This window comes from Musa acuminata, chromosome BXJ1-1, assembly GCF_036884655.1.
Source record: "Musa acuminata AAA Group cultivar baxijiao chromosome BXJ1-1, Cavendish_Baxijiao_AAA, whole genome shotgun sequence".
NCBI lineage: Eukaryota > Viridiplantae > Streptophyta > Magnoliopsida > Zingiberales > Musaceae > Musa > Musa acuminata.
Window position 1 is genome coordinate 30,078,492 of NC_088327.1, and position 26,557 is coordinate 30,105,048.

Genomic DNA, 26,557 nt, shown 5'->3' on the forward strand with positions numbered 1-26,557 from the left:
TTGATCCATATGGACTTGTTCGGACCAATTGCTACAACAAGCCTAGGAGATAGCAAATACACATTTGTTATAATGATGATTATAGTAGATATACATGGACTTATTTTTTGATACACAAAAGTGAATGCTTTATGTATTTCTCGAAGTTATGTAAACTTGTTTAAAATGAAAAGGGTTTTATGATTTCATCAATTCGAAGTGATCACGGTAGTGAATTTTAAAACTGTTATTTTCAAGAATTTTATTAATCTAATGGATACAACCACAACTTCTCTACTCCAAGAAATCCTCAACAAAATGGAGTAGTAAAAAGAAAAAAGAGAAACTTACAAGAAATGGCAAGAACCATGTTAAACGAACATAGTCCACCCAAATATTTTTGGGCCGAAGTTGTAAATACGACATGTTATGTCATGAATATAGTTTTAGTAAGACCAATACTTTCCAAAACTCCTTATGAGTTGTGGAACAACAAAAAACCTGATGTTTCATATTTTAAAGTTTTCGAATATAAATGCTTTATATTGAATGAAAAAGATACCTTAGGAAAGATTGATTCAAAATCCGATGAAGAAAATTTTCTTAATTATTCTTCCATTTCTAAAGCCTTTCGTATCTTTAACAAAAGAACTTTGATTAGAAAGAATCAATTCATGTGATTTTTAATGAAATTTTTGAAGTTAAGAAAAATGATTTTGATGATGATCTTAATTTTGATAATTTAAACTTGAATGAATCCCTTTCTCCTTCTAGCAACTTAGATACATCTTCTTCCGAACCTTCTTTACCGAAAGAATGGAAGTATGTAGATTCTCATCCTGAGGAGCTAATAATAGGAGACACATCTAAAGGGGTTCAAACTCATTCCTCTCTTAAGAATTTCTGTACAAACGTCGTTTTTCTCTCCTAAATTGAACTAAGTGTATTGACGAGGCCTTGAAAAATGATTCATGGGTCATCACAATGTAAGAGGAGTTGAATCAATTTGAGAGAAATGAGGTATGAAAGCTTGTTCCTAGACCAAATGATCATTTAGTTATTGATACTAAATGAGTCTTTAGAAACAAGCAAGATGAATTTGGTATCGTGGTTCGAAACAAGGCTAGATTAGTGGCCAAAGGTTTTAACTAAGAAGAAGGTATCGATTATGAAGAGACCTTCGCTCTTGTGGCTCAATTAAAAGCCATACGGATGCTCCTTGCCTATGCTAATAATTATAAGTTGTTTCAAATGGATGTTAAAAGTGCTTTTCTTAATGGCTTTATTTCCGAAGTAGTTTATGTTGAACAACCTCTCTGATTTGAGAATGATAGTCTCCCTAATCATGTGTTTAAATTGACTAAAGCTCTCTATGGTTTAAAACGAGCCCCAATGGCTTGGTACGATAGATTTAGTTCATTTCTTATTAAAAATAATTTCTCTAAAGGCAAGGTCGATACTACATTGTTTATCAAAAAAATTTAAAATAATTTTTTTATTGTTCAAATTTATGTTGATGATATTATTTTCGATTCCACGAATGAATCTCTTTATAAATCATTTGCTAAAAGTATGAGTCTTGAATTTGAAATGAGTTTGATGGGAGAATTAATCTTCTTTTTAGGCTTACAAATCAAGAAACTAAGTAATGACATTTTTCTTAGTCAAATAAAATATGTTTTAGATTTGCTAAAAAAGTTTAATATGGATAGCTCAAAAGCTATCAATACTCCCATGAGTACCTCCACTAAGTTAAACATTGATGAAAGTAGAGAAAGCTTTGATCAAAAAACTTATAGGGGTATGATAGGAAGTCTACTATACCTCACTGCAACTAGACTGGATATCATGTTTCGTGTAGGTCTTTGTGCTAGGTTTCAATCTAATCATAAGATATCTCATCTTAAAGTAGTTAAAAGAATTGTTAGATATTTTAAAGGTACCACTAATCTAGGATTATGATATCCAAAATCTAAGAACTTTGAACTAATTACATATGCTGAAGCGGATTTTATTGGATGTAGATTAGATAGAAAAAGTACATCCGGAATATGTTAGTTTTTAGGACACACTTGTTTCTTGATCATCCAAGAAACGAAACTCAATTGCACTATCTATAACTGAAGCTAAGTATGTTGTAGCTAGTGCATGTTGTGCACAAGTTGTGTGGATAAAAAATATTTTAGAAGATTATAAGATTCATCTAAAAAATATCCTCATAAAATGTGATAGCACAAGTGCAATATATTTAACAAAGAATCCCATTCAACACTCTAGAACAAAACATCTTGATATTAGGCATCACTTTATACGAGATCATGTCACTAATCATGATGTAATCTTAAGTTTATTAATATGAAATATCAATTAGCCGATATCTTTACAAAACCTTTAAGTAAAGAACAGTATGATTTTATTAGAAGAGAATTAGGAATATTAATTTGTCCGAATGCATGAGTTATTATATTTCTTTTTTGGACTATCTTCTTGAATGGAGCTTTCATGAGTTTATGCCATATCAAGTTCACTTCATACCCTTGGTCCATCACTTAATGATTTTTAATACACTCAATCACTTCATGGATTTCATTGACAAATGCATCTCTCGGATTTCACTCTTATGAATTTTTAATGAGAAATGGATTTGATATGATGCTCCTCTCATTATGAAGGTTGATTCATGGAATTTCTTTTAACCTTCGTATTCTTTCACATGAATTCTTTCTTAATGAAAGAAGAATCTTTATTTTTTATGTGATGAATACTTTCAAGAATGAGGATTTGATTTCACATGAATATCTTGATCCTTGTCAAAATTGAAGCATGATTTAATGAAACTCTTTTATTGTTTTTAACGTGAATATCTTGATCCTTGTGAAAATTGAAGCATGATTTAATGATTTCACAAAGTTTGTTCTCAATGGATTTTCCTCCTTACTCTCCTTCTTCATATGAAGTTTTGATGAAAAATAAAAAGGGAGAAGTTGATGGAAGCTATCTCTTTAAATATTTATAACTTTTAATGTGAGAACTTTTGAATGATACCATGTTATGAATGCTTGAAATATGATTGGTATATAAATTGAAATGTGGCATGAATTTTTACCACACTTGCATTGTTGAAACGTTATCCTTTTTGTTGATGACAAAGGGGGAGAAATAACACTAAAATATGGTAAATTTATGACAAATGTATGCAATATATTTCGTCATTTATATTTGAAATGTTTGCTTGATAAATTTTTTTCATTATGATAAGATATCAAGAGCTTAACTTGCAATTTTATAAATTGATATCTTGCCATAGAATGATGAATTGCTATCTTTGTCATCTTTCATATTTGAAATATCATACTTGAAAATGTATGTCATGCCTTGACATCATTTTGAGAATGTTAGATCATGATAGGAATCATGATGCATGTCTTGATAAGTTTAAATGAACTTAACTTATCAATATGTCTCTTGAATTCAAAGGCTTGAATTCAAGAATATCTTTTCTCAAGTATGATATATAGATAAGGGGAGTTAAGGTTAACTCAATCATCAATTGATTGTCATAATAAAAAAGGGAGAGATTATTGAATCTTAGATTTTGATGATGAAGTCAATTATAATTTATTTGATCTAATCTATATGTTGAGAAAAGTGTGTAGGATTAACTATGATGATAGTAAGACATATAGCAGGTGTTGTACCAGAGTCAAGATCGAGATCTCATTGGGAGTTCGAGAGTTCACCGGAAGTCTGGACGTTCGTCGGAAGTTCTGCCGGAACCAACTGAGAAGTCTAGGAGCTTGCCAAAGAAACTCGTTGGAGCTCGCCAAGAAGATCATCGTAAAATCCGGGAGCTTGCCAAGAGTTCGCCGGAGCATTACCGAGAGTTCGTCATATGTTCGCCGGAAGCTCGCCGGAAAAGCAATTGACGCACCGGAACATAAAATGCAATAATCATGTCTTAATTATCATAGTTAGAGCATAAATTAAGTTAGAATTGGGAGGTAATCCCACTAACTTAATTAGGGGCCAACTAGGCTCTAAGTTGGGCTGATTTGGGTCGGATTCAAGGCCCAACCAGGACCATGAATTCTTGGCCGACAGTGGCACCGCTTGGGAGACTCGATCTCCCAGGAATTCTGGGCGGTGGTACCGCCCCTGTTAGGCAATGGTACTGCCAGCAGTTATTGCTGCCAGCGATGGTACCACCCCTGTCAAGCGGTGGTACCGCTAGAGCTCGATCTCCGAGATCTGTCAGGTGGTGGAACTACACAGACTGAGCAATAGTATTGCCCAGTGTCAGGTGTCAAGCGGTGGTACTGCCCAGTAATGGTGGTGGTATCGCCAGGACCCCGGAAATCTGGGATTAAATACTTTTTGGCTCCATTTTTGAAGCCATTAGGGCCTATAAATACCCCGCCCTTTCTTGCATGAAAGGACATGAAACCTATTGGCATAATCTTGAGTTTTTGAGTCTTAAAGTGTTGTAAAAGTTAGAGTTCTCTTCCTTCATCTCTTAGCCTTGTGACCATCCAAGAAAGAGGAGTGAGATTTGTAAGGGTTCATCTCCTAAACCCGGGAAAAGGAGAAAGTGCTGTAAAGAGGTGTTCAGTCTTCACCTATTGAAGGAAGGCCTAGTAGATGCCAAAGACATCGTTGGAGGAGGAATCCGAAAGAGGATGTAGGTCACATTGACCGAACCACTCTAAATTCTGGTTTGCTTTTCATAAGTGCAATTTACTTTAACTGCAAATCATTTCATAACAAACTGCTTCTCCTCCTCATCTTGCTTACGCTCTCATACGTTTCAAGTTGCTATCTTCCGAATCGATTTCCTTCGAACGTATGAAATATTTTCTGAAATCGTAAAAAGTTTTCTGCTGCACTAATTCACCCCACCTCTTAGTGCTGCTCTTAATCCTAACAAAGAATACAATGTTGTAATTCTTTTCCCTTTTAGGAAATAACAAAAAGAAATATGAGAGTTCAAAAATAAGATCTTGATTCATAGAGAAATCTCATGTATCAAATATCGAGAAATCAAGATTATGATTTGGATAAAGAAAATAAATCTTAACCCATAAAGTGTTCTTGTAAGAAATGCCAAGTCATCATCATTATCACGTTGGGCATGATACTAAATCAATAAATTTTTAAATCAATATTACTTGGGTATGCATGATACCAAAACATGGTTTGAAGTCTACAATATATAACATGCATAATTTCAAACTATTAGTTTTCATCCTTGCTTCATACATAATACCAAAAATAAATCAATCATCACTATGAGCATATCATACATGATACTAAGACTTAAAATTTTTAAGCATTTATCACTTCATGTATTAAATCAATATTTTGGTCATGATACCAAACATTCATCATTTCTCTTATGAATGATACTAAAACATTCATGATACCAAACATTAAATTAACTTTTTTTAAGCATTTATCACTTCATGATTATTGGTACTAAACATTCATCATTTATTTTCTCTCCCTTTGTCATAGGGAAAAAGGAGAATCATTCAATAATGCAAGTGTTTGAAAGCATATCAAGTAAGTTTTACACCAATTTATCCAAGCTAGCAAAACTATCTCCCTTCATGTGCATAACTTTTTCCATTACATTATTTTTCAAATCATCATATGAAATATATCAAGAAAAAATTAACTGGGTGATGAGGTATATAATTCATGAAGACAAATTATGAATATCTAGAGACAAATTATGATTCTTTTGGATAGTAAAAAGAAAAAATATGTTAAACAATTTTGATTCATAAGAATCTCAAGTTGTCAAGATATATTAATGAAAGATATCAAGTTATAATTCGAAAAATCATGATTCATAAAAAAATCTCCTCTTAAATAATATGAGAACACATAATAAGAGATCTTGATTTATAAAAGATTTCAAGCTATAATTCCAAGGAATCAAAATCACGATATAGGTAAACACTCATTCAAATTCAAATAATCAAAATCATCAAAATCACTTTTAAGAAATTCAAAATATAAATAGATTCATTAATCTCTTTTTGAAAAATCGATAAGAGAGTGATAGAGAAAATTTTAAAATGCATTCCCCTTTTAGTTGTTTCAATTTATGTATTTTGATTTCTTACAAGCATGCCTAAGTTTTTTTACGCTAAATCAAAACATGCATCATTGTTTAAAATGGAAAGAGCAAGATTTATCACAAAAATCATCAAGATCAAAAAGTGTAACACATAATTCCAAAACATATGATTTCAAATCATTACTTCAAATCCTCATGTATAATATAAAATCATCAAACATGATACAAAATCTTTTAACATTTTCATTACGTCTCACATCATTATGTCATTAAAACATCAAGCATGATTTCATTGAGCATTTTCAATCAAAGTCGGAAATCATCAATTTAGATACACATTATTTTTTCTTAAAAACATATATATGATTAATCATTAGATTTAAATCTAACATTTTGTTATATTTTCATAAAACATGCAATTATCATTATCATTTTCAAAATTAGCTAGAAAAAGAAAAGCATGATCCCCTTTTATTTATTTATTTTTTATATTTTATATACTAATTTAAAAACAACATATGAAATGCATCAAGTAATTTTAAAATAAACTAGGGGGTTTCAGGTGAGTCATTTATCTCATCGCCGAGAACCGTTAAGACGTAGTTTGCCATATTGCCTTTGTTGGTTTGTTCTTCATCTTCGGATGAACTTGATTCATCCCAAGCCACCTTGAATACTTTCTTCTTCTTTGGCAGCTTCTTCTTTTTAAGTTCATTTTCACTTTTTGATTTTTGTTTTAAGTAATTTTTAAGTTTTATTATGAGAAGTTCAAAGTCATCATCACTTGAGCTTTCGCTCGAGTGGTCATCTTGAGTTCTAAGTGTCAAATCCTTCCTGTTCTTTGGAAGATTATTCTCGAGTTCTTCATGTGAATTGCATGTCATTTCATAGGTAATCAAAGACCCAATAAGTTCTTCAATTGAAAAATGGTTCAAGTTATTTGATTCTTGTATTGTTGTCACTTTCGAATCTTAATTTTTAGAAAGCGATCGTAAAATTTTTTTCCCAAGTTCAAGATTCGAAAAACTTTTACCAAGAGTTTTTAGACTATTGACGACATCTATAAAATGGGTGTACATGTCTCCAATAGTCTCGCTTGGTTCCATATGAAATAATTCAAAATCACACATCAAAATATTTATTTTAGAGTCTTCAACTCTACTATGCCTTCGTGTGTGATTTCGAGTGTGTGGCAAATGTCAAAAGCTATTTCGCATGTAAAAACTCGATTGAACTCATTTTTATCTAAAGCACAAAATAAGACATTTATAGCCTTGGAATTTAAAGAGAAAGTCTTATTCTCTAACTCATTCCGATCATTCATCGGAAGAGAAGACTTTTGAAAGCCATTTTTCACAATGTTCCATAAATTTAAAATAATAAAAAGCAAGAAAACTCTCATTCAATTTTTTCATTATGTGTAGTCTGTCTCATTGAACATAGGAGAATGCATAATAGAAAATATCTCTTGAAAGCCGAAAAGAGCTATTTCTCTTGGGTGTTAAACCAAATGAGAAAACAATGGCTCTAATACCAATTGTTAGGATCGAGTTGACACTAAAAGGGGGGGGGGGTGAATTAGTGCAACGGATAAAATTATGTCAGTTCAAAAATCTTTCATTTGATTAAAATTGATTTTAGAAAGATATTAACTTGAAACACGTTCGTAAGAGTATGTAGCTAAAGTAATAAGAAAGTATGGTAGTTTGCAATAAATGTAAATAGAAAAGAAAAAAATGCAAACTAGATTTTATAGTGGTTCGGTCGTCGTGACCTACATCCACTCCCGATTCCTCTTCCGTCGAGGCCATCGGCATCCACTAACGGTCTTCCTTTAATAAGCAAAGACCAGCCATCTTCTTACACCCCTCTTCTCATTTTCATAGGTTTAGGAGATAACCTTTTACAAGCACTCACTCCTCCCTAGATAGAATTCTAAACTTAGAACTGGAGGAGAGAATCTCTCAAGTGATTACTAAAGCATTTTTCACTTTTAAGCTCTCTGTGCTTATGTGTGTTAACCAAGGATGAGAAGGGTATTTATAGATCTTAAGTGGATTTAAACATGGAGTCTAAAAGTGTCTCATCCTTGGTTTTCGAGGTACTAGCGTTACCACCACCTACAGCACTAACACTAGGTGGTACCATCACCCAGTCTAGCGGTACCTGCTAGTCATAGGTGCCTAGCAAGCCAATCACGTGAGTGATGGCACGTGTGACTTGATAAAGAATATTTTTCCTTATTATATTTTGGCATATATCACTTTATAACTATTGCACATATGCATATATATATTGTGATGTCCTTGGATTTGTGCAATAGGAATCGGATCGTGATTAGATCACGAAAATGAGATCGATTCACCTTTAAACACATATCCTAAATAATCCCGGTCATAGGTTACTCGAGAGGGACATCGTGATAACTAGACAGATTGGTGTGATATATATCCATCCATATAATGGATGCAACTGGTCTCATAGCTACTCGTGTAGGGACACTAGGGATAGAGTGCAAGTGCTCAGAGGAGAATGAGTTCACTGATTGATCCGATTTCGAAATGCTGGATGGTTGATGATGCCTTATTGTCAAACAGTGATTCCGTAGTCCTAGTGGTATATCTGGTCCTTAGACTTGAGACACCAAGGATGTCTTGTATGAGTGCTCTACTCTTTGATACCAGACTTATAGGTTTGGCTGTCTCAGATCTAGTACAGTTGGTCATTGGGAGTGGTAGTCGACCTTACGAGGGCTATTGAGTGTCGATAGAGGATCATCCACTCTCGGCGTCATGAGAGGAATATCCCATGTGTTTTTGCTCAGATAAATCCCTAGCTAGGGTCATTCTGGTTGAGAGAGAAAGAGTTCTCCAGGAGAATCCGATTAGAGCGAGACTCGAGTAGAAACCTTATAGGTCTAACAGCACCTTGCTCGATATATGGTCTTTGGGATATTAGATGGATGAGGGACTATAGGTACACGGTAACTCAGGACAAACAGGTCCAATGGATTGGATTCCCTTGTATCGTTTGGGGACTACAGCGTAGTGGCCTAGTACGTCCATAGTCGATGAGTCGAGAGAATTATTACAGAGATAATAATTCACTGAGTTAGAAGGAGTTCTAATAGGTATGACTCACGGCCAACTCGATATTGGGCTTAGAGGGTCACACACATATGGTAGGCATTGCGATGAGTAGAGGTTCGGATATGAGATATCCGACGGAGCCCTTGTCTTATTGGATATCCAATAATCCCCTAAATTATTGGATCCAATGGATGTGCTCCAATAAGAGCCCATGAGAGATTATTGGATAAAGATCCACTAATCTAAAAGGCTTGGGTTATTGGATGCAGATCCAATACCCACTAGGGGAGGATCCATTAGGGTTTGACAGGGGACCTCTATAAATAGGAGGGATTAAGAGCCTCATAGGCTAGAGCCTTTGCTTGCCTCTCCTATTCTCCTTGCCCTCTCCACCTCAGAGCAGGCTTGGAGTTTTGAGGAGTGTCATCGCATCCCTGCTGTTTGGATCACCGCTAGAGAGGAGGACGCTTGACCTCATTCACCCTCTCCTAGAGATCTGCAAGGAAACGGGATATACGATCTCCCTAGGTAACACAATCTACTCTATACGCAGTTTTTCAGTTTCACAGATTTTGCGCACCAATCTTCGCACAACGATGAACATCTCTTTAGGAATCAGGGATTTTGTTTTCTTGTTCTTCCGCTGCGCATCTGATGTCGCCCCCAAAATTTTCCAACTGTGGTATCAGAGCTAGGTTGTTCGTACGAATGATTGGTTTTGAATTGCGTGTGTTGTGTTTAGGAAGAATTTTGACGTCAAAATCGTTGACGCAAAAATAAGGAAGGGCAGCAATAGTTGTTGCCCTCGATCTACGTGCCTACAGCCACCTGTAGCGACAACCACAACCAGGCAACACAGCGCCGGTGCATGCACAAGCGCTGTTCCTACAGTAGGCTTGCAGCCGGCGGGGCTGGCAGCCAGCGAGCAGAGGTACCGCAGGGCAGCGGCGCCTGCGGCCGTTGCTCACGCGGGGTGACGCGCCATAGGGCAGCGACTCTTGTGGTCGCTGCTCCCGCGGGCAAAACCCCTAGCGAGGCAGCACCGCCTACGGGCACTGCGTTGCGGGAAGAAGCACCAGCGGAAGGGGCGGCGCCCACAGGGGCGCCCGCCCATGGGGGTAGCGCTACCCATGGGGGCGCCCACTTGCAAGGGCGGCGCCCCAGCCTCGTTGCACCTGTCGCCGCCGGTAGGGTGGCGGCGGCAGCAACAATAGTGAAGAGAGAGAGGGCTTAGGGTTTTTAGGCAAAAAGATAGTTTTGCCCTTGTGAATTTGAGAAATTCTAGTTTCTATCTTTTGTCCAAATTATGAAAATACCCCTATGAATTCAAAAATTCCTTATATGTCCCTGATTTCATAAAATACTAATTAATTAAAAAGTTTAGTTGATTATTATTTTTATCATTATCTAGTAGTCCTACATGATGATGATTATTTATACATGTGATGTATGATGTGTGTCCGGATGATCATGGACCGTGTGATGTGTGTACTTGTGATTATTATTATTGGGGTCTGCGAGCCTCCATTATATTTCTCATTTATTGGGCCTGCATGCCTATGATTAAGTTGTAATCACATAAGGAGGCGCAGCGAGAGCATGGATGCGATAGCGGGACCCACGAGATGGATGATCGCGATGCATGAAGATGCATCGAGATGTTTAGGGAACCGACGAGGACGAGATGGACGATCACAGGGCATGGAGATGCATCGTTGCACACATAGATCTTGATGTGAGTGATTAGGCCTATTGGCTCGGGCCTAATCACATTAGGTTGTGGTCCATGATCATCTGGTGTGATTGCTTATACACATACTAGATATGTATATATATTTGCATGCGATGTAGATATATATTAAATATGTATATGTGTGACATGTCATATTAGGAGACCAAATCATAGAAACATCTCTCTCGATAATATTAAGTTGGTAAACGTGAGGCAATTAGATTGACCCACGTGGCCTTCCATCGTTATAAGTAGGAACCGATTCCCGGTGTAGGTTGAGTTGGTCGAGTCCCTCAAGACTCACCTATATCGCGATTCACTATCTTGCTTATGACATAGAGATGTCATCGGTGACCTGAGGACATGATATGCTTGGTCGAGTCCCTCGAGGGTATATCATCAAATCAGACTCATCTTGTAACGAAGGTGTTGACTTAACCGAGCATCATGGTTGGTCGAGTCCCTCGAGACCAATGGTGATTCGGAGGCCGAACATGATGGAAATCATAAGAATTTGTGATCGGCAAGAGTTGCCTACCTTTTAGGCTTAGTGTGATTGGTCGAGTCCCTCGAGGTTACACTAAGACGCTGATTGGATCTTGATCCCCACTAGAAGTCTGTCGGAGACTTTCGTTTCACGTGCTGAGGGTATCGCATGACTCATTAGTAAAATAGTGGGAGCATATTAAGATAGAAGTCCATATCTTGATAGTTTATTTCTTGCAAAATCTACATGTTATTCATTTCTACTGCATCTTTATTTTTAGAAAATGTCGCTTTTAAATCCCTTACGTGGCATACTTGATGTCAACTGCCTCACTGGTCCAAATTATACGGATTGGCTCCGTAACTTGAGAATTATTTTCACGGCGGAGAAAATCGTGTATGTCCTTGATACAGTGATGCCTATGCCCAAAGAAGGGGAAAGCGAGGATGAGATCGCTCGCTACGTGAAGTACATTGATGACTCCACTCTCGCTCAGTGCTATATGTTAGGCTCTATGACTCCTGAGTTACAGAGACAGCATAAAAAGATGGATGCCAGATCCATTCTCCTATATGTCTGCAAATTGTTCGAGGAACAGGGAAGGACTCAGCGATATGAGATATCTAAGAGCCTCTTCCGTGCTAGGATGACTAAGGGGACACCGGTTCAGAACCATGTCCTAAAGATGATTGAGTGGATAGAGAAACTCACAAGTCTAGGAATGGTCCTAGAGGATAACTTGTGTGTGGACATTGTGCTTCAGTCCCTACCAGTTTCCTTTTCACAGTTCATAATGAATTTTAATATGAACAAGCTTGAGGTGACTCTCCCAGAGCTCCTCAATATGGTGAGGGAGGTAGAGAGTACTATTAAGAAAGAGAAGCCAGTTCTCTACACTAGTGAGACCAGAAAGAAAAGGAAAGCAGAAAGGTCCCTTAAGAAGGGAAAGGGCAAGGGCAGACTAGGTAAAGCAAAGGTTGCTAAGAAAGACCTAGTAAAGGACAAAGGCCAGTGCTTCCACTGTGGCAAAGATGGACACTGGAAGAGGAACTGCAAAGAGTACCTTGCAGAAAGGGTGAAACAAAAGCTTGATGAAGCTTCAGGTACATTCATGATCAGTCTTCATTTGTTAGACTCTTATGATAACACATGGGTATTGGATACCGGTAGTGCTTATCATATATGCAATTCGTTGCAGGTTCTAGCAAGGCATAGGAGATTAGAGAGAGGCGAGATGGACCTCAAGATGGGTAATGGAGCAAAAATTACTGTAATAGCTATTGGCGAGGTTGCCCTACATATGCTTGGTGGAGCTTTAATTGCATTAGATACATGTTATTTTGTTCCTTCTATTATCAAAAACATTATCTCCATTTCATGTTCGACAATTAGTGGATATAAATTAGTTTTTGAGAACAATGGTTGTTCGATATTATTAGATGATAAGATCATCACGAAAGGAACATTGCATAATGGTTTATTTATGTTAGACACTACTCCATATATCATGAATGTAAATGTGTCTAAGAGGAAACGAGATGAGATGAATAGTGCATACCTGTGGGATTGTAGGCTAGGTCACATCCATGAAAGAAGAATTCAAAAGTTGCTAAATGATGGATATCTAGATCTATTCAACTATGTGTCATACGCAACTTGCGAGCCTTGCCTTCGTGGAAAACTGACCAACTCTCCATTTAGTGGAACTGGAGAGAGAGCCATTGAGCTATTGGAACTCATACATAGTGATGTATGTGGACCCATGTCAACTCATGCCATTGGTGGTTACTCCTACTTCATTACCTTTACTGATGATTTCTCAAGGTATAGATATGTGTACTTAATGAAGTACAAATCCAAGGCCTTTGAGAAATTCAGAGAGTATAAGAATGAGGTGGAGAACTAGATTGGAAAGAGTATCAAAACTCTTCGATCAGATCGAGGAGGTGAGTACTTAAGTACAAAGTTTACTTAGTTCCTTAAGGACCATGGGATATTATCCAAATGGATACCTCCTTATACACCTCAGCTCAATTGTGTCTCTGAAAGAAGAAATCGTATGCTATTAGATATGGTACGGTCCATGATGAGTTTCGCTGACCTACCCATCTCATTCTGGGGATATACCATAGAAACCACAGCTTACCTTCTGAACAGAGTTCCAACTAAGTCGGTAGTGTCTACACCATATGAGATATGGAAAGGGAAGAAGCCTGATCTTAAGGTTGTTAAGATTTGGGGCTACTCTGCCCACGTTAAAAGACATAACCCCGATAAGTTAGAATCAAGGACAGAGCGATGCAAATTTGTGGGATACCCCAAGGAAACTTGTGGGTATTATTTCTATCATCTCGAGGACCAAAAGATCTTTGTAGCTAAGAGCGCAGTATTCCTTGAGAAAGAACACATTCTTGGCAGAGATAGTGGGAGAATGATAGAGTTGAGCGAGGTTGGAGAACCAAGCTCAAGCACCACTCTACAGCCCGAGTCTGTTTAGGTACCTAATACACAAGTTTCAACTTTACGTAGGTCTGATAGAGTATCCCATCCTCCTGAGAGATATGTGGGACATATTAGAGTAGAGAATGTTGAGGATATTTATCCTTAGACCTACGAGGAGGCTATTATGAGTATAGACTCTGGGAAGTGGCAAGAAGCTATGAATTTTGAGATGGATTCTATGTACTCCAACAAGGTTTGGAACCTAGTTGATGCGCCCAAAGGTATTGTACCCATCGGTTGTACGTGGATCTTTAAGAAAAAGATCGGAGTAGGTGTATATGATATAACTTGAGGGATTCGTGTCCAAGAACTGCCCAGATAAGGTGTGTAGGTTGCTTAGATCCATTTATGGACTAAAGCAAGCTTCCTGAAGTTGGAACATAAGATTCGATGAGGCAATCAGATCTTATGACTTCGTTAAGAACGAATATGAGCCTTGTGTGTACAGGAAGGTAAGTGGGAGCGCTATCACCTTTTTGGTGTTATATGTGGATGACATCCTGATCATTGGGAATGACGTAGGAATGCTAACCACAGTAAAGGCTTAGTTATCTAGATACTTCTCCATGAAGGACTTAGGGGAAGCATTCTATCTCTTAGGGATTAGAATCTATAGAGATAGATCCAAGAGGATGCTTGGCTTGTCCTAGTCCAGGTACATAGAAACCATTGTCAAAAGTTTTGACATAGAAAATTCCAAGAGAGGTCTCATACCGATGAGACATGGGATATCGCTTTCTATGAGTATGTCCCCAAAGACTCTAGAAGAAAGGATGAACATGGATATGATACCTTATGCCTCAGCAATAGGGTCTATCATATATGTCATGCTATGTACTAGGCCTGATATAGCGCATGCTCTGAGTGTCACGAGTAGGTATCAGGCGGATCCAGGCTTGGAGCACTGGAAAGCAGTAAAGTATATCCTTAAGTACTTGAGAAAGACTAAGGATCTTTTACTAGTATATGGAGGTAATAGCCTTAAGGTTGAAGGCTACATAGACTCAAGTTTTCAGTCTGATGTCGATGATAGCAAGCCGAATTTGGGGTACATGTACACCTTGAATGGAGGAGCAGTGTGCTAGAAGAGTTCCAAGCAAAATACTACTACTGACTCGACCACAGAGGCGGAGTACATTGCTGCATCAGATGCAGCAAAGCAGGGAGTCTGGGTGAAGAAGTTCATCACAGATTTGAGAGTCATGCCGGGTAGCAAGGAGCCGATCTTCTTATATTACGATAACAACGGGGCAATTGCTCAAGCGAAGGAACCTAGGTCTCATCAGAAATCTAAGTATATTCTGAGGAGGTTTCACCTTATCAGAGAGATCGTAACCCGAGGAGATGTAGTAGTGGAAAGAGTTCCATCCGAAGATAACATTGCAGATCCACTGAAAAAGCCGTTGTCTCAGATTGTCTTTGAGTGTCACAGGGGTTTGATGGGGATCATACACATAGGTGATTGGCTTTAGGTCAAGTGCGAGATTGCTAGTCATAGGTGCCCAGCAAGCCAATCACATGAGTGATGGCACGTGTGACTTGATAAAGAATCTTTTTGCTTATTAAATTTTGGCATATATCACTTTATAACTATTGCACATATGCATATATATATTGTGATGTCCTTAGATTTGTGCAATGGGAATCGGATCGTGATGAGATCATGAAAATGAGATCGATTCACCATTAAACACATATCCTAAATAATCCCGGTCATAGGTTACTCGAGAGGGACATCGTGATCACCGGACAGACTAGTGTGCTGTATACCCATCCATATGATGGATGTAGTTGGTATCATAGCTGCTCGTGTAGGGACACTAAGGATACAATACAGGTGCTCATTGGAGAATGAGTTTATTGATTGATCCGCTTATGGAATGTTGGATGGTTGATGATGCCTTATTGTCAGACAGCGATTCCGTAGTCCTAGTGGTATATCTGGTCCTTAGACTTGAGACACCAAGGTGTTAGGATCAAGAGCACTAAGAGGGGGGGGGGGGGGGGGGTGAATTAGTGCAGCAGAAATTTTTCAGCGATTAAAACGAAAGCTGCGTTCGTTCGATAAAAACGATTTCGATATGAAAGCCAATTCTAATATTACTTTAACTTGAGATTAAGCAAGATGACGTTAAAGTAGATCTACGAAGGCAGTTTGCAGTTTATGATGGAAAGCAGAATACAAGCGCAAATTGAAATGCGACGTTCGTACGATAAAAGCCGATTTATGTCTAAACGCAGATTTAGAAAGTTCTGAACTTAGAAACTTATTCGTAAGATCGCAGAAGGCAGTAAACAGTTATGATTGAAATCAAAATGTAAACGTAAACTGAAATATGATGATCGTACGAGAAAAGCCGATTTACGTCTAAACGCAAATTCGAAAAGTTCTGAACTTAGAAACTCGTTCGTAAAATCGCAGAAGGCAGTAAGCTATTGAAAAGTTTGCAGTGAAGGTAAAATGCTCAAAGGAAATGCAAACTGAGATTTAGAGTGGTTCGGTCAATCTTGACCTACTCCACTTTTGGCTTTCTCCACCGACGAGGTCACCGACGTCAACTAGAGGCCTTCCTTCAATAGGCGAAGGCTAACCACCCTTTTACAGATTCACTCCTTTTGACGGGCTCAGGAGACAACCCTTACAGAAGTTTTCTCTCCTCTCTTTACAACTCAAACTTTGAAGAACAAAAGGAGGAGAACTTTTGGTCTTTACAACAGTTTTGAGCTCTAAGAATCACAGAAAGATATCAAGATTTTGAGTGTAAGTTGCTGCCTTTCAGTGCTGAATGGGTGGGGTTTTTATAGGTCCTAACCCAGTTCAAATTTGGAGCTCAAAACTATCAATTCCCGGAATTCCGGGATCAGGCGGTTGCACCTCCTGACTGGGGCGGTTGCACCGCCTAGCAGAGCTCGAAGACTGAGCCTCTAGGCCGTGCCACCTCTGTCAGGGGTAGTTGCAACTCTCTGCCAGAGCTCGAAGACCGAGCTCAAGCGGTTGCACCTCCTGACTAGGGCAGTTGCACCGCCCAGTCTCCTTGGGAGACTTAGCCTAGGCGGTGCTACCTCCTGGCTTGGGCGGTTGCACCTCCCACAGTAACCAGGGTCCGAATGGGTTGATCCATTCGGCCCAATTTGGGTTTTTCAAGGGCCCAATTGCTCCAAGATTACGCTAATGGGATCACCTCCCATTTTCAACTGAATCATTAGTGCTAACTACGATAAATCCTAAGATAATTTATGCAGCTTGCTCCGGTGCGTCAATCGCTTCTTCCGGCGAACTTCCGTCGATCATCCGATGAACCCTCGGTGATACTCCTGCGGACTTCTGGCAAACTCCTGGACTTGCGACCATCCACTTGGCAAGTTCCGACGAGCTTCTTTGGTAAGCTTCTGGACTTCTCGGATTTGTTCCCGCAGAACCTCCGACGATTGTCCGAACTTCCGTCGAGCTCTCGAACTCCCAACGTGATCATTGTCATGACTCCGGCGTAACTCCTGCTGCATGTCTTACTTTCATCGTAGTTAATCCTGCACACTTATCTCAACACATAGATTAGACAACAAATGACAATTGACTTCATCATCAAAATCCGAGATTCAACAATCTCCCCCTTTTTGATGATGACAATCAATTGATAATGGAGTTAACCTTAACTCCCCCTGTCTATATGCCATACTTGAGATAAGTCATTCTTGAATTTAAAACCCTTATAAATTCAAGAGATATATTGTCATCATGATTCCTATCATGATGTATCTCTTTGAGGATGATGTCAAGGCTTGACATTCATTTTCAAATTTTACATTACAAGTTTGAATGATGGTAATAGTAGCAATTCATGTCTTTGTAAGATATCAACATGTAAAGCTATGAAGTAAGATTTTGATATCATTACATGATGCACATATTTTAGCAAGTGTTGCATGACATCTATTCATATATCTCTTGATGATGCAGGCATGGCATAATCATAGCAATCATAGCATCAGTGTTTATAGCATCAAATCAATTCATATATTTCTCCCTCTTTGTCATCAACAAAAAGCCTGATAGATGTGATACCAGGAGAACAATATAAGCAAGTTATCAAGCATATAAAGGAAGGCATGATAAGTATAATGCTTTTGAATACTTCTTCTCCTTGTATGTTATAATTCTTTGTGCATGAAGGAGAAAAGTCATTTTATCAAATCCATTTCGAAAGAATATTTTTCAAAAGAGTGTGTTTGATTTTTGTCATTCCAGCTGTTAAGCGAGTCCGAAAATGAGATGAATTCTTTCATGCATTCGGACAAGATTATGCTACAAAAATCAAAACATTTCAACACATGGCAATCAAGTGATTTGATCATTCAATAAAGTTCGAAAAGTAATTTTAACTAGTTTAAGTATTCGGACACATCAACATTCCTAATTCTCTTCTTATAAAATCAAATTGTTCTTCACTTAGAGGTTTTATAAAAATATCGGCTAGTTGATGTTTAGTATCAATGACAATGACTTATCAACTGCATTGGTATATCACTTTTTCAAGCTATATTTATCATGGAAATCAAAGCACAAGGTTTTCAAAACTTTTAGTTTCAATATAAAATCCGAGATAACCATTTAGTTTATATTTACCACAAGGCACAGGGCATATATTTACCATGATAGATATTTATAACTCTACATATGCTCAAAATATATCAGGTAACCATATCAAGGATCAAGTCAAAGCACATCATGGTGAGTAACATAAGGAGTTTACAATAACAACAGATGATTGTGTTCATACAAGCTCATTCATGAGGTGGAAAATTAAAGTGCCTAAACAAGGAGTCAAATTGACGATGAATTTGCTGCAGCTCAGATAGGATTTGATCTTGTCGTTGCTCAAGCCGTTCTTGTCTTTGTTCGAATCGGTCCATCCGAATCCCAATATCTTCGACAGATGATGTATGAGTTTGCTCAAATGGATGTGTTTCCTCAAAGGGACAGATCGGAGGAGATTGGGTACCCCTAAATACTGGTGTTTCCGGTTCTGGTTCAGGTTGAGGGAGATCAGTTCTTCTTGGCATTCTAACCCAGTTACCGTTTCTATAAAAACATCTTAATTGATGAAGTAGATTTTTATTAATTATGCTAAATCTATCTACTTTTATTACTTCTTCTTCCGGTGGTATTAGAATATCGTAGGCATTCATTATTCTAATTATTATACCACCATATGGGAGCATCATGTCTTTCTTAGATAGTTCTAACATGTTTTGCTGGATAAGATAACCAAGACAAATGTCATGTCCTTTCATGATCAAATACATAGTTCCTAATTCTAATTGGCTTACTTCATCATGATGGTATTGTTTAGGGAGAATGATGCTAGTTAGGATATGATGAAGTATCTTAGTGTTTAGAGGCAGTAAATGTTCACAAGTTTTAGGAACAAATGCTAAGTTGGGATTGGCAAAAATTATTCCTAGGGCTTCAACGTATGTTGTTCCAACAGTTTCATCATCCCATGATCCTCTAAAGTAAAGTCCTCTACTTTTCATGGGAATGCCTATCATGTCGCAAATGAATCTATCCGTAATTGAGATGTGTTGTCCTAAAAGATAGGTGGACATTCTTTCTTCTTCATCTACTTGTATGTTGTTGTAAAACAATCTAACAAGTCTTGGATAGATGGGTTTGTTAATTTACAAAATTGGAAGTAGATCTAAGTTTGCTAACCATTGGATTGTCTCTAAGTCTCTTAGTTCATTTAAGTCTACGTATTTTCCCTTATTGACACTCCTAAGTTCGAAAGAGGAAAATTTTTCAGCATGGTATTTTGAATCGAAAAGGGTAAGATCAAAATCTTCTACTAATCTCCTCTTTCCTTTGTCCCTTGAGGATCTTCTAGATCCCATAACTACTGCTGTTTAGAACAATAGTGATGAGCAAGAGTAAATGAGTCAAAAAACAGAGTTTAAGGGCTTCTTAGAGAGTACCTTAGCGAGATCTTCAAGAGATGGAAGGATTGTTGGTGCTTTGCTTCGAAATAAGGGGTATTTGGGATGCTGAGATGGGAGAAATGGGGATGGAGGAGGCTTGGAAGAGCAGAGGAGGGAAGGGAGTGAGTTGGGGTTAGTTTCACCGTCGACCCTAGCTTGGGTTAAAAAGGGGCAGAGTTGCGGGCGGTTGCACCTTTGGCTGGAGCGGTGCAACCGCTTGTAACACGTGACAGCTGGAGGTGCTACCTCCAGCTGGGGCGATGCCACCGCCTGCAGGCGGTGAGCACTTGTTCTGATCAGTGTGATCTGATCTGAGAGTTTTTCTATCTTGAGGAGAATTTTCGTTCAGAGCAATCAACTTTACTTACGTAATTACGTAAGAATTTTTATTTTAAGACAAGGACTTTTGCACGATCAAGATAGATTTTTAACGTGCATACTCTCAATGTCGTACGCATGTTTGTGATAGTTTCTTCAAGTTGGTAAGTCTTGCAAGTTCATGACAGACTTAGTCACTTCATGATACAGAGTTAGATTCGAAGGTTATGAACGGATAAAATTGATGGGTTCGAAAATCCAGGGGATATGTGAATTTGGGAATCATACGTTACTAATTCGGAAAAGTCAAATAAGGTTGTATCTAAGTCGCATTTGTGATTTTAAATTTATAATCTCCTTCTGTAATTTAGGCTAGAGAGCATATCGAGAATCAAGGAGCAGAATATTATTTCTTGCTCTAGCCTAAAATTTTTATGTTTTTAATATTTTTACAGGAAGGGATAATTTTTAGGTACCCATTTGCTTTTGGGTGCCTCAAAGATAGATAGATCTACATTGTCTATCATGTTGCATAGAATTTATCATGGTTCCTTTAGGAACCCAAATCAATTTGTTTGGACTAATTTTCGTGAATGGACAATAGTGCGTATTGTGTCCAAGTTTGCAACAAAAGTTGCATTTGGTTTGGTGTTGAACATGTAAGATGGGGCCTTTTATGAAGGTGGTTGGATTTTGGTGAGAACTTCTCACAAATCCAATTCCACTCCTTTTTGGAACGTGACCCTTGTTTGCAAGGATTATGTTTAATGACTTGCTACCAACCTCGAATTTCTTCAAGGTGTCTTTAAGTAGCAAGTTTTCTTTTTGGAGAGTTTCTAGATCATGGCATTTGATGCATGGATCTAAACTATCATGATATTCAGTTTTTTGTTAGGATCGGAGCGGCACTAAGAGGGGGGGGTAAATTAGTGCAGCGGATTAAAACTTCGGTTTTAGAAAAATCTTTCGTACGATAAGAACGTAACTTGAAAGGCTTAACTTGAAAGCGTATTCTTGAAGTTGCGCAGCAAAGGTAATAAGGAACTAAAGCATGTAAGAAGGTTTGCAGTAATGTAAATAGCAATAATGAAATGCAAACCAGAGATTACGCCGATTTTAGAGTGGTTCGGTCAAATGACCTACATCCACTTGCGAGGCCCCTCTTCGATGAGGCTCCCACCTTCCACTAGCAAATCTCTTGAAATGGAAGGGTAAATACCCCTCTTACAACCTTTTACAAGCAGTTCAAGCTCTTACAAATTTTCAATAAGAAAGAATGAGGAGAACTCTCTAGCAAATTGAAAATAAGACTTGCTAAGACTTTCTAAGACTTTTCTCTCGATCAAATGCTTCTCAAAAGTTGTAATCTCAGCTGAGATTTGAGGGGTATTTATAGGCCTCAAGAGGATTCAAATTTTGGGCTCCAAAATTTGAATTCTCTTTGGGTTCTCGATGCTGGCGGTGCCACCGCCCAGCCAAGCGGTGCCACCGCCCAGCGCTCGGGTGCTGGACGGTGCAACCGCCCAGCCCAGGAGGTGTCACCGCCCAGCTCTCGGGTGTTGGGCGGTGCCATTTGAAGGAAGAACAAGTTTGAACTCCTTTTGTTGTATCTCCTATAATTAGCTCCTTTGGATGAGCATCTACATACTTCCATTCTTTGGGTAAAGAAATTTCGGAAGAAGATGCATTCAAATGGCTATTTTGAGGAGGGGGTTCGTTTAAATTCAAATTATCAAAACCAAGATCATCATCAAAATCATTTTTCTTTAAATCAGAAATTTCATTAAAAACTACATGAATAGACTCTTCTATTACTAAGGTCCTTTTGTTAAAGACACGAAATGCCTCAGAAACGGAGGAGTAACCAAGAAAAATGCCTTCATCGGATTTAGTATCAAATTTACCTAAGGCATCCTTTTCATTTAAAATGAAGCATTTACAACCAAAAACTTTAAAATAAGAAATATTTGGTTTTTTGTTATTCCATAATTCATAGGGAGTTTTTGATAGAGATGGTCTTATTAGGACCCTATTCATGATGTAACAAGCCGTATTTACGGCTTCTGCCCAAAAATACTTGGGTAAACTATGTTCATTTAACATAGTTCTTGCCATTTCTTGTAGGTTTCTATTTTTCCTTTCAACTACTCCGTTTTGTTGAGGATTTCTTGGAGTTGAGAAGTTGTGATTGTACCCATTAACTTCGCAAAAATTTTGAAAGTCACGGTTTTGGAATTCACCACCGTGATCACTCCGAATTGATGAAATCATGAAGCCTTTTTCGTTTTGAGTGAGTTTACAAAATTTAGAGAAACACTTGAAGCAATCATTTTTGTGAGCTAAGAAATAGGTCCAAGTGTATCTAGAGTAGTCATCCACAATCACAAAAGCATATTTGCTTCCACCTAGACTTGTTGTATCAATTAGTCCAAATAAGTCCAAATGGATCAATTGTAATGGTCTAGTGGTGCTAATTTGATTTTTTGGTTTGAAGCTTGTTTTTATTTGTTTGCCTAGTTGACATGCATCGCATACCTTATCCTTAATAAACTTCATATTCGGAATCCCTCGTACTAATTCTTGAGATGAGATTTTAGATATTGTTTTCATGCTTGCATGACCTAATCTCCTATGCCAAAGCCAAGCATCATCATTTACGGCGGAGAAACACATTTCATTACCTAGTTCATCAAGGTTGATGGTATAGACATTATTTTGTTTTAAAGCAATCATAGTCATGTTATGATTTGGTTTTTCAATAATGCACATATTTGATTCAAATCTAACGATATAACCTTTATCGCATAGTTGACTAATACTTAAGAGATTGTGTTTCAATCCATCAACTAGTAAAACATCATCAATGGAAAAACTAAATTTGTTACCAATAGTTCCCTTGTCAATGATTTTGCCTTTATTGTTGTCTCCGAAGGTGACGTACCCTTCTTCTTTGCTAGTGAGCATAGAGAAATGAGATGGATCTCCAGTCATATGTCTTGAGCATCCACTATCGAGATACCATCTCTTGCTCCTAGCTTGTGGGTTTGTCTACAAAAGAGGATGATTTTTAGGTACCCATTTGATTTTGGGTGCCTCAAAAATTGACCCACTAATTTTGTTATTTATTATTGAATCCTTTATAGTTCCTTTAGGAACCCATATTAATTTTTGTGAACTAATTTTCCTAAATGGATATTTGTAGGCAATATGTCCGGATTTGCAACAGAAGTTGCATTTCATATAAGAGGAAACATGTAATGTAGGTCTTTTTATGAAAGTGGTAGGATTTTGATGTAATCCTTTTACAAATCCAATTCCATTTCTATTTGCGATGTGACCCTTGTGTGCAAGGATCATATCTAATCCTTTGCTACCAACCTTAAGGTTTCTTTAAGAAGCAAATTTTCATTTTTTATTGCTTCTAAATGCTCACACTTAGAGCATGGAGGAGTTTGAAGATTCTCAAACTTATCTTGTAGCAAAGCATGCTCTTTCTTTAAGATACTTAACTTCTTGCTAACAATTCTACATTCATCAAATAATTCATGAAAAGCGATAGAGAGTTCTTCAAAAGATAAATCTTCATTAAATAAATCACATACCTCTTCTCCTAAAGCTATTAGCGCGTAATGAGCAACTTGCTCGGTGTTGGACTCCTCTTCTTCAGACGTGCTTGAATCATCTCACGTTGCCTTGAGCGCATTCTTCTTTGATGTTCTCTTTTTGGCTTGAGGACAATCGTTCTTGTAGTGTCCCGGTTTTTTGCATTCATAGCAAATCACTTGGTCCTTCTTTTGTTCAAATTTATTTTTTATATTATTTTTAAATTTGTTCTTTCTTAAATATTTTTAAAATTTTTGAGTCAAAAGTGCAATGTCATTGTCACTGTCCTCATCACTTGATGTTCCTTTCAAGTGGTCTTCTTGTGATTTGAGTGCCATATCCTTCCTGTTCTTTGGAAGGGGGTTCTCAAGCTCGTCATGAGCTTGACATGTCATTTCGTAGGTCATTAGAGACCCAATGAGTTCTTCAAGAGGGAATGCTTTAAGGTCTTTGGCCTCTTGAATGGCCGTAACTTTTGGATCCCAACTTTTAGGGAGGGATCTTAAGATTTTAGTTACTAGTTCAAAGTTAGTAAAATCTTTACCAAGAGCTTTGAGTCCATTGATGACATCTGTAAACCGGATGTACATGTCTCCGATGGACTCACTTGGTTTCATTCGGAAAAGTTCGTAAGAGTGCACAAGGATGTTGATTTTGGACTCTTTCACTCGGCTAGTGCCTTCATGAGTGACCTCAAGAGTTCTCCAAATATCAAAAGCCGAATCACAAATTGAAACAAGATTAAATTCGTTTTTGTCTAGTGCACAAAACAAGGCATTCATAGCCTTTGCATTTAAAGCAAAAACCTTTTTCTCCGATTCATTCCATTCGCTCATCGGAAGAGAAGATTTTTGAAATCCATTCTCGACAATAGACCAAAGCTCAAAGTCCATAGAAATGAGGAAGATCCTCATGCGAGTCTTCCAATATGTGTAATCCGACCCATTAGACAAAGGTGGTCGTGCAATAGAATGACTCTCTTGCATGCCGGAGTAAGCCATCTCTCTTGGGTATTAAACCAAATATGGGAGATAACCTTGCTCTGATACCACTTGTTAGGATTGGAGCGGTACTAAGAGGGGGGGGTTAATTAATGTAGCGGATTAAAACTTCGGTTTTAGAAAAATCTTTCGTACGATAAGAACGGAACTTGAAAGGCTTAACTTGAAAGCGTATTCTTGAAGTTGCGCAGCAAAGGAAATAAGGAACTAAAGCATGTAAGAAGGTTTGCAGTAATGTAAATAGCAATAATGAAATGCAAACCAGAGATTACGCCGATTTTAGAGTTGTTCGGTCAAATGACCTACATCCACTTGCGAGGCCCCTCTTCGATGAGGCTCCCACCTTCCACTAGCAAATCTCTTGAAATGGAAGGGTAAATACCCCTCTTACAACCTTTTACAAGCAGTTCAACCTCTTACAAATTTTCAATAAGAAAGAATGAGGAGAACTCTCTAGCAAATTGAAAACAAGACTTGCTAAGACTTTCTAAGACTTTTCTCTCAATCAAATGCTTCTCAAAAGTTGTAATCTCAGCTGAGATTTGAGGGGTATTTATAGGCCTCAAGAGGATTCAAATTTTGGGCTCCAAAATTTGAATTCTCTTTGGGTTCCCGATGCTGGCGGTGCCACCGCCCAACCAAGCGGTGCCACCGCCCAGCCCTCGGGTGCTGGACGGTGCAACCGCCCAGCCCTCGGGTGCTGGACGGTGCAACCGCCCAGCCCAGGAGGTGTCACCGCCCAGCTCTCGGGTGCTGGGCGATTCCACCGCCGAGCCAGGCGGTGCCACCGCCTGGCTCTCTGATTCACTGGTTTGGCTTAATTTTAGCCCAAACCAAATCTGACTTTGGGCCCAGTTGGCCCCTAACCAGGATATAGGATTATCTTTTAATCCTAATCCTAATTACAAGTGAACTACACAACAAAACACATCCTAAGCAAGTTTTCAACCGCGAATGTCGAGTCTTGTTCCGGCGAGCTTTCCGACGAACTTTCTTCCGACGGACTCCCATCAAGCTCCCGATCTTGTGATGACTTTAACGAGTAGCCGAACCTTCTCGGTGATCTCCGTGAACCTCCGACGATCTCTTCGGCGAACTTTCGAAAATTTCGATAGGTTCCCGATTTCTTCTCGGTTGGTTCCGGCAGCATCTCCGACGATTCTTCGGACTCTTAAACGTCCATCGATCTTGACTCCGGTATTCTTACTTTGTGTTTTCTGGTTATCGTAGTTAATCCTGCACACTTAACTCAATAATATGGATTAGATCAATTAACCCATCAATTGATTTCATCATCAAAATCCGAGATTCAACATTTTTAACTTATCAAAATCACAAGTAAGACTATCATGCTCCTTTTTAAGCAATTTATATTTTCTATTGATAATCTTGCATTCATCAAATAAATCATGGAAGGCATTTAATAATTCATCGAAAGATTAATCTGCATCTAATAAATTTGTTACCTCCTCTCCGATGGCCATTAAGGCATAATGAGCAAATTGCTCGGTGTTGGACTCCTCTTCTTCGGACACGCTCGAATTATCCCATGTTGCTTTGAGCGCCTTCTTCTTTGTTGTTCTCTTTTTGGCTTGGGGACAATCACTCTTGTAGTGTCCCGGCTTTTTGCACTCATAGCAAACAACTTAGTCCTTCTTAGGTTCAAGTTTATTTTTAGTGTCATTCTTAATCTTGTTTCTTTTAATGAATTTTTAAAATTTTCTTGTTAGAAGTGCCAAGTCATCGTCACAGTCCTCATCACTTGAGTTTTCTCTCAAGTGGTCTTCT